The 11,750-nt window shown below is 35.4% G+C and overlaps 1 long non-coding RNA gene across 1 annotated transcript; it reads left to right on the forward strand.

Annotated features, from left to right (window-relative positions):
- The first annotated feature begins 427 nt into the window (after positions 1-427).
- On the forward strand, positions 428-3,513 carry LOC141377626 (uncharacterized). The gene is made up of 3 exons (XR_015508124.1): positions 428-1,040; positions 2,101-2,432; positions 2,837-3,513. It is a non-coding gene; the product is annotated as an uncharacterized LOC141377626 (long non-coding RNA).
- Positions 3,514-11,750: the final 8,237 nt, after the last annotated feature.

Below are 11,750 nucleotides of genomic sequence, written 5' to 3' on the forward strand. Positions count from 1 at the left end.
CTCGGGCCACACTTCTGAAAACACAGACTCCAGATGCGTCGTCATCAACTAAATCCTTTTGGGAGAAGACAGGAAGAGAGAACGGATCACGCTCTCCCTGAGATGGATAGATCATGCTGGATGTCGACAGGCCTCCGTAGGCATCAGATGTTTTGGAAAATCATTCTGCCGAATTACGGCTTCGTCCCACCAGCTGACTTGTGAAAACTTGATTTGGTAGGGGGCGTCACACCTACTCATTGTTTACACTCAAACCTGTGCTGACGTCTTTCCTGTCGCAATGGAAAGTTTGATATATTGAAGGATTTGTTCAGGGATTACAGTCGTGCTGTTATTTAGAAGAAGAAAACCAGCAGGATCGTTTTGTATCAAAGGAATAAAGTTTCAGAAAATATTCTGGCTCTTTTTAATTTATTTTAATATTTTTAGCTTAGACAGACATATAATTAGGAACAAATTAAAAGGCGTGAGCTTACATTTTGATAATCCACTATTTTGTACAATAGGTAGTGGTGGAAAGAGTACTAAAAAAAAAATCATACTCAAGTAAAAGTACCATTACTTGCCTAAAAATGTAGTGCAAGTAGAGTAAAAGTATCTGTTGTAAATATTACTCAAAGTATGAGTAAAGAGTAGACCTTTCAAAAGTACTCATGAGTAGTGAGTATTACACTGTAAAAAGCTGATGCGTTTACATCTAATTTGTGCATGCGTATGAAAACATAACATTCTTTAGTGCATTTTATTATTGCCCAGCAGGCACACAACGTTAATATTGTGATGTCAGGTGACCAAAATTTAATGTCAAACCAGCAACCTAGGACAACGTTATTTTGATGTCCAATATTGATGTCAAATGATTTTGATATCTGCTTGATTTTAGGTTGTTAGAAAGTGACCAAAATCCAATGTCGAACCAACATCTTAAACCAGGGGTCATAAATCTCGGTCCTGGAGGGCAGGTGTCCCTGCTGGGTTTAGCTCCAACTTGCCTAAACACACCTGCCTGGATGCTTCAAGTATACCTAGCAAGACCTTGGGTCCGTTCTTTGTACATGGATTACTTAGTTAGTTGGATTTGGATATTGACGATTTGACTGGATCCAGGATCGTTTCGTTCTTCAAAGCTGATCTGAGAGTTGTTGTCATAGCAACAGTTCTGCTAGCTCAAACCTGATCGGAAGCAGGTTCAATTCATATAAACAGGATTAGATTGGGTCAGTTCAAGCAAAGATAATAGAGAAAGTACCGAATTATGATATTTTCTTACAGTAGTAGTTATATACACTTGGGAAAATAGTTTAAAAAAATTAACTATATATATATATAAAGTTATAGTTATTAATAAAATAAATAAAGTTATATTAACAAAACTTATGCAATCTGCACCCTCGAAATGAAAGTACAAAGAGAAAATTTATTGATATGAACTTTTTAGATCGCTTTAGTACAATTTGTGTATGATAATAGAAATGCAGAATATGTGACTTTTTAAAAAAAAGAAATAATACATTAATGCAGTCATGAACATGTTTTGACAGTAAATATGCCAGTGATTATGCTTCACAAAAGTTGCAGACGCCTTTACCAATATGCTTTTGTAAACATCCAGTTATTCCATACAGCGATTAAAAAAACGGCTACTGTAATACAGAAAATATTTTCTAAATGTAGAACTAAATACATTGATATGCATTGAAATACATGATAAATACTCTTGACACATGAAAGTGTAAAGCCTGCAGCTCACAACATATGTGGAAAGTTATTGCGTGTCATATTTAACAAACCGTCGACTGCTAATTTGATGTGATTTTGCTCACATGGATAATTGAATATTAATCAGATGATGTCATTACGCTGCTGTTTCGTCAGCCAATCGTTGCATTGCTGATCATAATTTCGAGGATCGATAGATCTGTCCTTCACAACACACGCAGCGATCTCAGATCAGTTCATCCAGACATTCTAATCTGATTCACGAACTTGTTTAAAGAACCAAATTAGCCAGAGATCAGTTATCAAGATTAAAAGATCCAGGATCTGCCAAATCATCTTAGATCATTTAAGCGAGGTACGAAGAACGGACCCCTTGATTAGCTTGTTTAGGTGTGTTTGATTAGGGTTGGACCTAAAATCTGCAGGACACCGGCCCTCCAGGAACAAGTTTGGTGACCACTGTCTTAAACCAATGACATATTGATGTTGGATGGCGGAGGGGTGTCCGCCAAAAGGACAAAAGTGAAGAGGGTTGGGGAGTCGCGGAAGACTGATTGCAGGAGGGAAGGAGGACGGTTGAGGAGGTGGATTGGTAAAATCAGGTGCCAGATCAGATTTCCAAGGTGTCGGATTTGGATCCGGCGTGTTCTGGCACAAATTAAGCCCTGGGTAACATACAGTACACACAACTTTAAGCTTTACCATTATTAGATGTTGACATTTGATTGATTTTAGGTTTGGACGCCGGACATTGATGTCAACCCGATTTTCATTTCCAAACAAAACGCAACATCCCCATGACGCTAGTGTACAATCTGACGTCATGTTGACCTCTTGTGCCTGCTGAGTGTTTAAGGCCATTTCTGTCAACATACAGTAAACATCTGTCATCTTCTCATCAGTAACATGCATCTTAACAGTCTCTGGGTCATTACATGTAAATATTTTGCACACATTCCTGGACACTTTTAATCCTTTAAACAGTTTGCTGCAATTAAAAATCACCCATATCTTGAGGTAGTTCATTATGATAGTTCATTATGATGTGATTTACCTTCTATGTGTGATTTGATTTGAAGGAAATCACAGGACTGATTTTTCTAATTCACATAGACAGGAAAAAATAAAGTAGTGACTGCAGGTTGAAGGAACGTGGTGGAGTAAAAATACTGACCCAACAGTAAAAATGTACTCAAGGGAAAGTAAAAGTACACATTTATTAAATAACTTAGTAAATTACAATTCCTGAGAAAAACTACTCAGTTACAGAAATTTGAGTATTTGTAATGTTACTTCACACCACTGACATTTGACAATGTTGTTTTCACTTGACGTCATTGATGACGCAGAAAAATTTAGATGGAGGGCAGCAAGTGATTCTTTTACATCGCTATCAAAACATCAAAATGTTTATATTTTATGTTGTGTTGTTTATAATTGTTTAAATCAGCCAAAATAAGATATGCCAAACAGCTTTTGAAGACTTCCAAAAGTTTTAGCTCAAAAAGGGATGAAGTTCAAGAAACTGGCAGAAAAATGGAAGAAAAGGTGGCATGTAAACATTTACTCAATACATCTGTGTACAAACATACCCTGCCATGTAATCTGTCTTGTTTTGCAGTAATCCAAGATTTTACTAGCATTTTGGTGGAATAAACAACAGTACACGTAACATTGAGATGTGCAGCAGTGGTGAATGTTTATTGATGGTGTGTAGGTTGTGTATTGGATTCAATTCTAACTGATTTACCGAATTAGTTTAACAGATTTATCAGTATCCAACAATGGAAACCACCATAGCTCTCTTTATCCTTTTTAACAAATGAATGATGCATTAGATAACAGAAGCAATAACATACCAAATCATTCCAATGACAGACTTTAGCATCTTTCACACAGTAATACCGATAAATGGTCAAAAAATTACCAGAATGGCTTTACAGTAAATAGTTAAAAATATAATGCTCTGTTTACACAGGCAATGACAGAAAGTCACCATTTACACATTTATTCCAAAACAACAACAACAAAAGGTAATTTCATCGTTAACCAGAAATGACTTCTAAGTGAAGTTTATTCATAAACAAATTTCGAGAGGATCACGTGCTTATGATTGTTCGCAGCTGTTCCAACTTTAGCTAATGACTGATTATCCTATCAGACGATCCTTAACTCACTATAAATAACCAGACTTTTCTCATCTCACTATCTTCGTCTCGAAGAAACCCCCCCCACCCAACCCTACTTTCCCTCCTTTCAAACGGGCGTCACGGTGGCCAGCGATTAGCGATGTTGCCTCACAGCAAAAATGTCCCTGGTTTAATTCCTTTCCAAACCAGACAGCATTTCTGTGCGGAGTTTGCTTGTTCTCCCTGTGGTCGCGTGGGTTTTCCCCGGGTCCTCCGGTTTCCTCCCACAGTTTAAAAACAAGCACTCTAAACAATCAATCAATCAAAATATATTAGCTAACCTCTGAGTACACCTTTCAGTATACATATCTGACACTTAGCTACAACAAGCAAGAAGGGGAGTCATCGAGATCTACCTGAGCTCAAACTCCCCTCTCGCCTTGCAACGGGAGGGAGCCCAGGGCTCGAGGATCTTATAAGCTCAGGGCTCTCTCCCGGGACAGCATGCCAAACTAGCTTTACTATCAATCATCAGCTAAGTGTGAACTCTTGAAATCTCTGCGCTTGAGTTTGTAATCATGACAATGTCAGAGATTTTGTTGGTTTCATTTTTGTATTAAAGAATGTGCTTGCAAGAATAATAATAATTAAAAACAATGATTAAATAATAACACTGACTACGTTTACATGGACATCAGTAAACGAGTTATTTGCCTTAATCTAAATAAGACGTTAATATGATTAAGATGTTTACATGAGTTGCTTTTTGAATGTTGCCTCTATGATCCCGTTTTACATGTTTTAGCGCATAATTCGATAAATCATAATGCATAATTGCTAATTGACAAGTTTCATGTCATTTCGAGTGTTTTTTTTTTTAGTTTGTCGACTTAACTGCACTTTTACTTTCATTCAGGAACATTTCATCTGTGACAAACGAGAGATTGGATGCGAGTATGAACAGCTGGAAGAGCGTAGTGTTAATGGAATTTGATACCACATGCTGTATGGGAAAAAAAACCTCCGCATTTCCCAATGCAGGTGTTTGTGGTCCTTTAATGACTAAATAGTTGCAGCGAACAGTGTCAAACAATGGTTTTTGTATAGACTATGTTGTTGCAAAATGTTGCGAAATTCCTACAAGACGGTATTAATTTGATTTAGGTGTTTACATATCTGTACTGCACTTCAATATTGCGACTAAAATCGGCGTATTCCAAGTTTTAATTCGACTTATGTTTAGTTCGATTATAATTATAGTCAAATTTGGGTGATTAAAAATCTCTGTTTACATGGTGCTCTTAATCAGAGTATTGTCTTAATCACATTAAAATCAGATTATTGGTCTCCATGTAAATGTACTCATTGACTCTGTTCATGTTTACAAAGACAATGTAACTGGTTACTGATGTCATGATATGCTATGATATCATACCGTATCAAATAATATGATATAAAGTCACAGAATTTTACGTTTTTTTTTTTTAATTTGGGAATGATGAATGGCGCTTTTCAAGAGAAAAAAATACATCTTATATATATATATATATATATATATATATATATATATATATATATATATATATATATATATATATATATATATTTATATATATATTTATTTATACAACAGGTCTGTCTGGTTCTCAAATCTGATTGGCTGATAGCCGTGCAATATTCTGCAATATCAGAACTCCTACAGCCTCTTTACCCTTTGTGTATTACTCTGCCCACATACAGCCAGCAAAAAGCAGACAGTACAGATCTAAAGTTTAAAAGATGCACGCTCAGCTGTTTAACTGTCAGCTTATGATATGAATCCGGAAGAAAGTAGTTCCTCATGCAAAAGGGTTTTTGAGACTCTCCATGATTGATTTTGTTTTTGTATACACAATTATGCCGTCAAACTGTTGTATAAACGCAATATCACACTCGTAGCAGTGCGATATGGTGTCGAGCCTGCGCCTCCCACCAGTGCCGATATACAGCCATATCGCACTGCAACAAGTGTGATATTGCGTTTATACAACAGTTTGACGGCATAATTGTGTATACAAAAACAAAATCAAACATGGAGAGTCTCAAAAACCCTTTTGCATTTGCATGTAAAAACCCTTTTAATTATTTTTTTTTTATGTTGGTACATAAAATTCAATGTCACCACATCTCATTTCGGAAAAAGAACAAGTCACGACATCATTACAGGGTTCAAACTAATGACCAAATAACCAGAGCAAAGAAATAATTAGCTTCTAACTCACACATTGCGATAAGAACAAATGGCAGGCTGAATAAATGAACAAAAGTAAGAACAGTAAACCTTGATTTCATCCACATGAAACAACACTAAGCTCTTTTCATTTTTATTTCGACCTAGAGAAATCACACTCGAAAAGATAGCAAAAGCAATTTTCCACATCCATCACCGGCATTCATATCTCATCCGTCTACTTTGCTTTATCTTCTGCTCAGTAACTCGGAGTAAAAGACTTTCTTTAGTTCAATGACCTCTCATTTATGCTGTCAGAGTTACTGGTTCAATAAGACGTAAGCTCTTCATAAAATTTGTTTCACCGAATATTATACCCAGTGCTGGTAGCAAGCAGAGGGGGTGAATTTCTAACACTTTTTAAAGCTGTCATTGAATTGAATATGCCTCCGAAGCCCATTTAAAATATTTGGAAACATATTAAAGTCTTGCATTTTTCATTAAAATGTTGCAAAAAATACATTTGGCTTAATAATTCCTTGCACACGCTGCGATAAAAATGTCTGTCTTGTAATAAAAAATAGTTTCATTACCAGCTATGCAGTCATCCGTGAGGCAGAATTGCGTGTCAAAATAACGTCTGACTAAGTTAAACAACCAAACGTCATTCATTGCTTTACCCTTTATCTGCAAAGAAAAGCTGAATGCTTTATATGTGGAGAAGAAAAAAAAAAACACTTGAAAGGAACCCAGTGCTCCAGTCAGAATAAAAAGCCTCAGTCTGTATCATCGATTTGTCTGAATTATTTGAGAACATACAGTTGCTTTGCCTGACAACCGCAAGACTAATGAGAGAAATATTGGATTTTCTCTTTTGTTACAGGGCAGCTTTTGTTTTCATACAACCAATAATGATTATCTTTGCTAGAGTTATTGGGTACTTGTTTCAAATTTCTCTAATTTTGGTAACTTTTTACTGTAAAATTCACTTGCTCCATTATAATAAATGCAATTTAATATAATATAATGTGAGAAAATTATGTTAGATTAACATATTAACATACTGTATATAATAGTGATATATATATATAAATAATCACTATTGTAACAATTTAAATATACTCACCGGCTACTTTATTAGGTGGATCCATCCTGCTTTGCATCAATGGTTCAGGCTGGTGGTGGTGCTGTACTGGTGTGGGGGATATTTTCTTGGCACACTTTGGGCCCATTAGAACCAATTGAGCATCGTTTTTAATATCACAGCCTACCTGAGTATTGTTGCTGACCATGTCTATCTCTTTATGACCAAAGTTACCTGTCTCCTTTTGGCTACTTCCAGCAGGATAACGCGCCATGTCATAAAGCGCGAATCATCTCAGACTTGTTTCTTGAACATGACTATAAGTTCCCTGCACTAAAATGGCCTCAACAGTCACCAGAGCTCAATCCAATAGAGCACCTTTGGTATGTGGGTGAACGGGAGATTCACATGGTGGATGTGCAGCCAACAAATCTGCAGCAACTGCGTGATGCTATCATGTCAATATGGAACAAAATCTCTGAGGAATATTTCCAGTACTTTGTCACAGTAAATCTATGCCACGAAGGATTAAGGCAGTTCTGTAGTCAAAAGAGGGTCCAACCAGATACTAGTAAGGTGTACCTATTAATGTAACCAGTAAGTGTATATTGTAACAATATGTTGGTTAATAAGGTTATATGCATGTTTATATGGCTCCTAATATTTACTTATTTAATCAACATATGATGTAAAATAGGTTAAGGATGAATTAACTATTTAGAATTATTTCAGAACTTAAAATACTGATTTGAATAGCACAACTCTGACGCAATCAAAATATTTTTCTAAAAGTATGAACTTGTATCTTGTTTGTATAGTTGCACTTTTTGATGTCACAACTTTTTATTTCTGACTTGATTGCGACTCCCCTCTTTATTTTTTATTATAAATATCTTTATGTCCCACTTTTTAATTAACAATTATAGTTTTTGTTTAGTTGCATTACTTTTTATTGAATGTAATGCATTACGTTAGCTTTGAGTTACTTTTTCATACATGCCTGAGGCTTGAGCTCTTTCAGGACTTACAGGGTATTTTTCTTTTCTTTTAAAATAGAGGAGCTCCGCATTTAACAACACACTGTATAACCCACACCTTCATTTACTTTCATTTTATTTTTTAAAATTGAATAAATGTTACCTTCTGAGAACTTCCTGACACTATACATGGCGTATACACAGATTAATGAACATTAATGAACATGATCATTATTGAACATTCATAATGAGAATATGTAAAAAATGTAAGAAATGTAGGGCTCTGCCATCTTGATTTCTGTCTGGTCCCATGAGGAGCTCATTCTCTCATTGAGTGTGATTCAAAGTCTTTACACCAATTTTAATTCAGCAAATTACTTTTTAAAAGGGAATTAATTAATTTAACTAATAGTAACTCGAGTCACATTTTTAAAAAAGTAACTCAAATATTACTACTTAATTTTTTAATCAATGCATTACTTTACTCATTACTTAGAAAAGTAATACTATTATGTAACTCGTGTTACTTGTAAAGTATTATCCCAACACTGTTTATATCTTACAATTTTGACCACACAAAAATCCATTAAAAATAGCTTGCTTTTTTATATACCCTGCAAAAAACAAAAAAAAAAAAAAAAAAAAAAACAGCTTAAACCAGCCTAGGCTGGTTGGCTGGTTTTAGCTGGTCGACCAGGCTGGTTTTAGAGGGGTTTTGGCCATATCCAGGCTGGTTTCCAGCCATTTCTAGCCTGGTCTTAGCTGGTCAGGCTGGGTGATGACCAGCTAAAACCAGCTTGACCAGCCTAGCTAGGCTGGGAGCCCAGCCAAAACCAGCTATGTCCAGCTTAAACCAGGCTGGTCAAGCTGGTTTTAGCTGGATTTAGCTGGTCATTTTCCTGCCTGACCAGCTAAGACTAGGCTGAAAATGGCTGGAAACCAGCCTGGAAATGGCCAAAACCAGCCAACCAGCCTAGGCTGGTTTAAGCTGTTTTTTTCAGCAGTGAAAGTAAATAATAATATATACCTATCACAGCAAAAGAAAAGAAAAAAAGAAAAAAATGACCACACCACATTGATCTTTGAAATATCACAGTGAAAGCTATTTATTTTGCCGTCTCTCTTGGTGCATTTTAGCAGAGCAGATTTTTGCTAAACTAAATTTAATGACCCGTTTCAAATACTAACATCATTATTCTCAATATAATTACATTAAAATATATATATTTAAATGAGTGACACCAGACTCTCTTCTCAGTTCTTCAAGATTCACGCCATGATAAACCCTCTGCTGGCTCTCATGTCACTACTTTCATGCGATGTTGCCGTGTCAAGTGCTTTGGAAGGTGTGTTATTATACCTCACAAATTCATCGCAATGTGTTTCCATGTAAAGCAAGTATTTCAATTTTGAGAAACAGCTTGTCCTAACAGCAAGCAAGAGATTAAATGAAGTGTCACGGTTAAATACAAAGAGCAAAGGGAGCAAGTGCATTCATGTTTTGTTTTTTAATGAAAAATGTTTTTTTTCCATTATTACTGTCACGCTGTTCTTGTTCTGGCACAACAACTTATTTTTAATGATGCAATGTCAGAAAGTCACAGAATAACATACACTGTAGTATAATATAAATCTGGGATTTTATTGTTTCTTGTATTTTTTTGTCTCCTCCTCAACAACAACAACAACAACAACAACAACAACAACAACAACAACAACAACAACAACAACAACAACATTGCACCGAATTAACCGAAGCCTGGCTTTCTTTCTGTGTGAATGCCTTTTGGAGACATGAGCTTTGTAACTTTGCAAAAATGTTATCCATATACAATACAAACTAAATGAAAACATTAGAAACCTTCAAATGACTTAATGAATTCTCTAATGCAAAAGAAACAGAGCATTTGTTCAAAATAGGAAATCCAGTATTCTCTGTGTCAAGGTCTTTTGATGTGCTGCAGTACATACTAAACAAATGTTAACAAGCCATGCGTGTTTATACGGACCAGCATGTGTCTGTGCTGCACAACCTCTCCACTCTTCTTGCCATTTCATTGTAAAAACACTGTAAACAAATTAACAGATAAAAGTTTGCCTCTCATTACCACTGAATGACTCAGCAGAACACCCACAATCCCTCTCCAAGATGCTCTCTGGAATTCATCTCTTGTACAGTTTATAGCAAATATCTGAAGGTCTTTGATGTGCTTTGATCATGCAATTGATTCAACTGCTTCAATGTTCCCTGTTCTAAATTTGTAATGCTCCATTTTCTATTTTAGAGGTTCAATATATAGTTTTTTACTATAATAAAAAGGTCGTTTTAGTCTTGTGATGCAGCTTTTAGTGTCACACGTTTGGTGATTTAAAATGATAAAGTACAAATACTCAAACTACTGTAATTGAGAAGCTTTTCTTAGGAATTGTAATTTGCTAGTTTAAAAAAATGTGTACTTTACTTTCCCTTAAGTACATTTTAATGCCGTATCAATACTTTTAGTTTACCATTTTCCTTCAACCTTCCTTGCAGTCACTACTTTGTCTATGGTGATTGGCTGAGTAGAAAAATCAGTCTTACGATTTCTGTCCAGTCAAATCGCATATAGAAAGTAAATCGAAACATACTGAAAAACTTCATGACATTGGTGCTTCATAACTGCAGCAAACCTTTTGGAAGCTTTAAAAATGTCTGAGAAGATGTCCAAAATCTTTACATGCAATGACGAAGGACTTTTCATAGATTTCATGTCACTGTTGAGAAAATAAAGGATGTTGATTGTATGAGGACTGAAATAACCGAAAAGCCTTAAACAATCACTAAATGGAATGAATTAAGAATGGAAGGAAGGGCTGAAAGAAGGAAGGACTGAACAAGGAATGGAAGGAAGGACAGAATGAATGAGAGACCAAACTAATGGAAGAAACAAATGAATGAGTATTCAAGGAAGGACTGAACAAACTACGGAAGGAAGGAACAAATGAATGAACAAAGGGCCTATAATGAAGGAAGGAACAAAATATGAACGAACGAATGAATAAAGGGAAGAATAAAGGACCAAATGAATGATTCAAGGAAGGAGGGAATGAATGAATGAATGAATGAATGAATGAATGAATGAATGAATGAATGAATGAATGAATGAATGAACGAACAAAGGACCTAATGAAGGAACAAAATATGAACAAGGGAATGAATGAAGGGAAGAATGAAGGAAGGACCAAAGGAATGAAGGAATGATTCAAGGAAGAAGAGAACGAATGAATGAATGAACAAAGGACTTAAGGAAGGAACAAAATATGAATATATAAAGGAATGATTCAAGGAAGGACTGAAGAAACTACGGAAGGAACAAATAAATGAACAAAAGACCTAATGAAGAAAGGAACAAAATATGAATGAACGAATGAATGAAGGGAAGAATGAAGAAATGATTCAAGGAAGGAGAGAACGAATGAATGAATGAACAAAGGACTTAAGGAAGGAACAAAATATGAATATATAAAGGAATGATTCAAGGAAGGACTGAAGAAACTACGGAAGGAACAAATAAATGAACAAAAGACCTAATGAAGAAAGGAACAAAATATGTACGAATGAATGAATAAATGAAAGAATGAAGGGAAGTATG

The sequence above is a fragment of the Danio rerio genome, chromosome 14, assembly GCF_052040795.2.
Source record: "Danio rerio strain M-AB ecotype USA chromosome 14, GRCz13ab, whole genome shotgun sequence".
Taxonomy (NCBI): domain Eukaryota; kingdom Metazoa; phylum Chordata; class Actinopteri; order Cypriniformes; family Danionidae; genus Danio; species Danio rerio.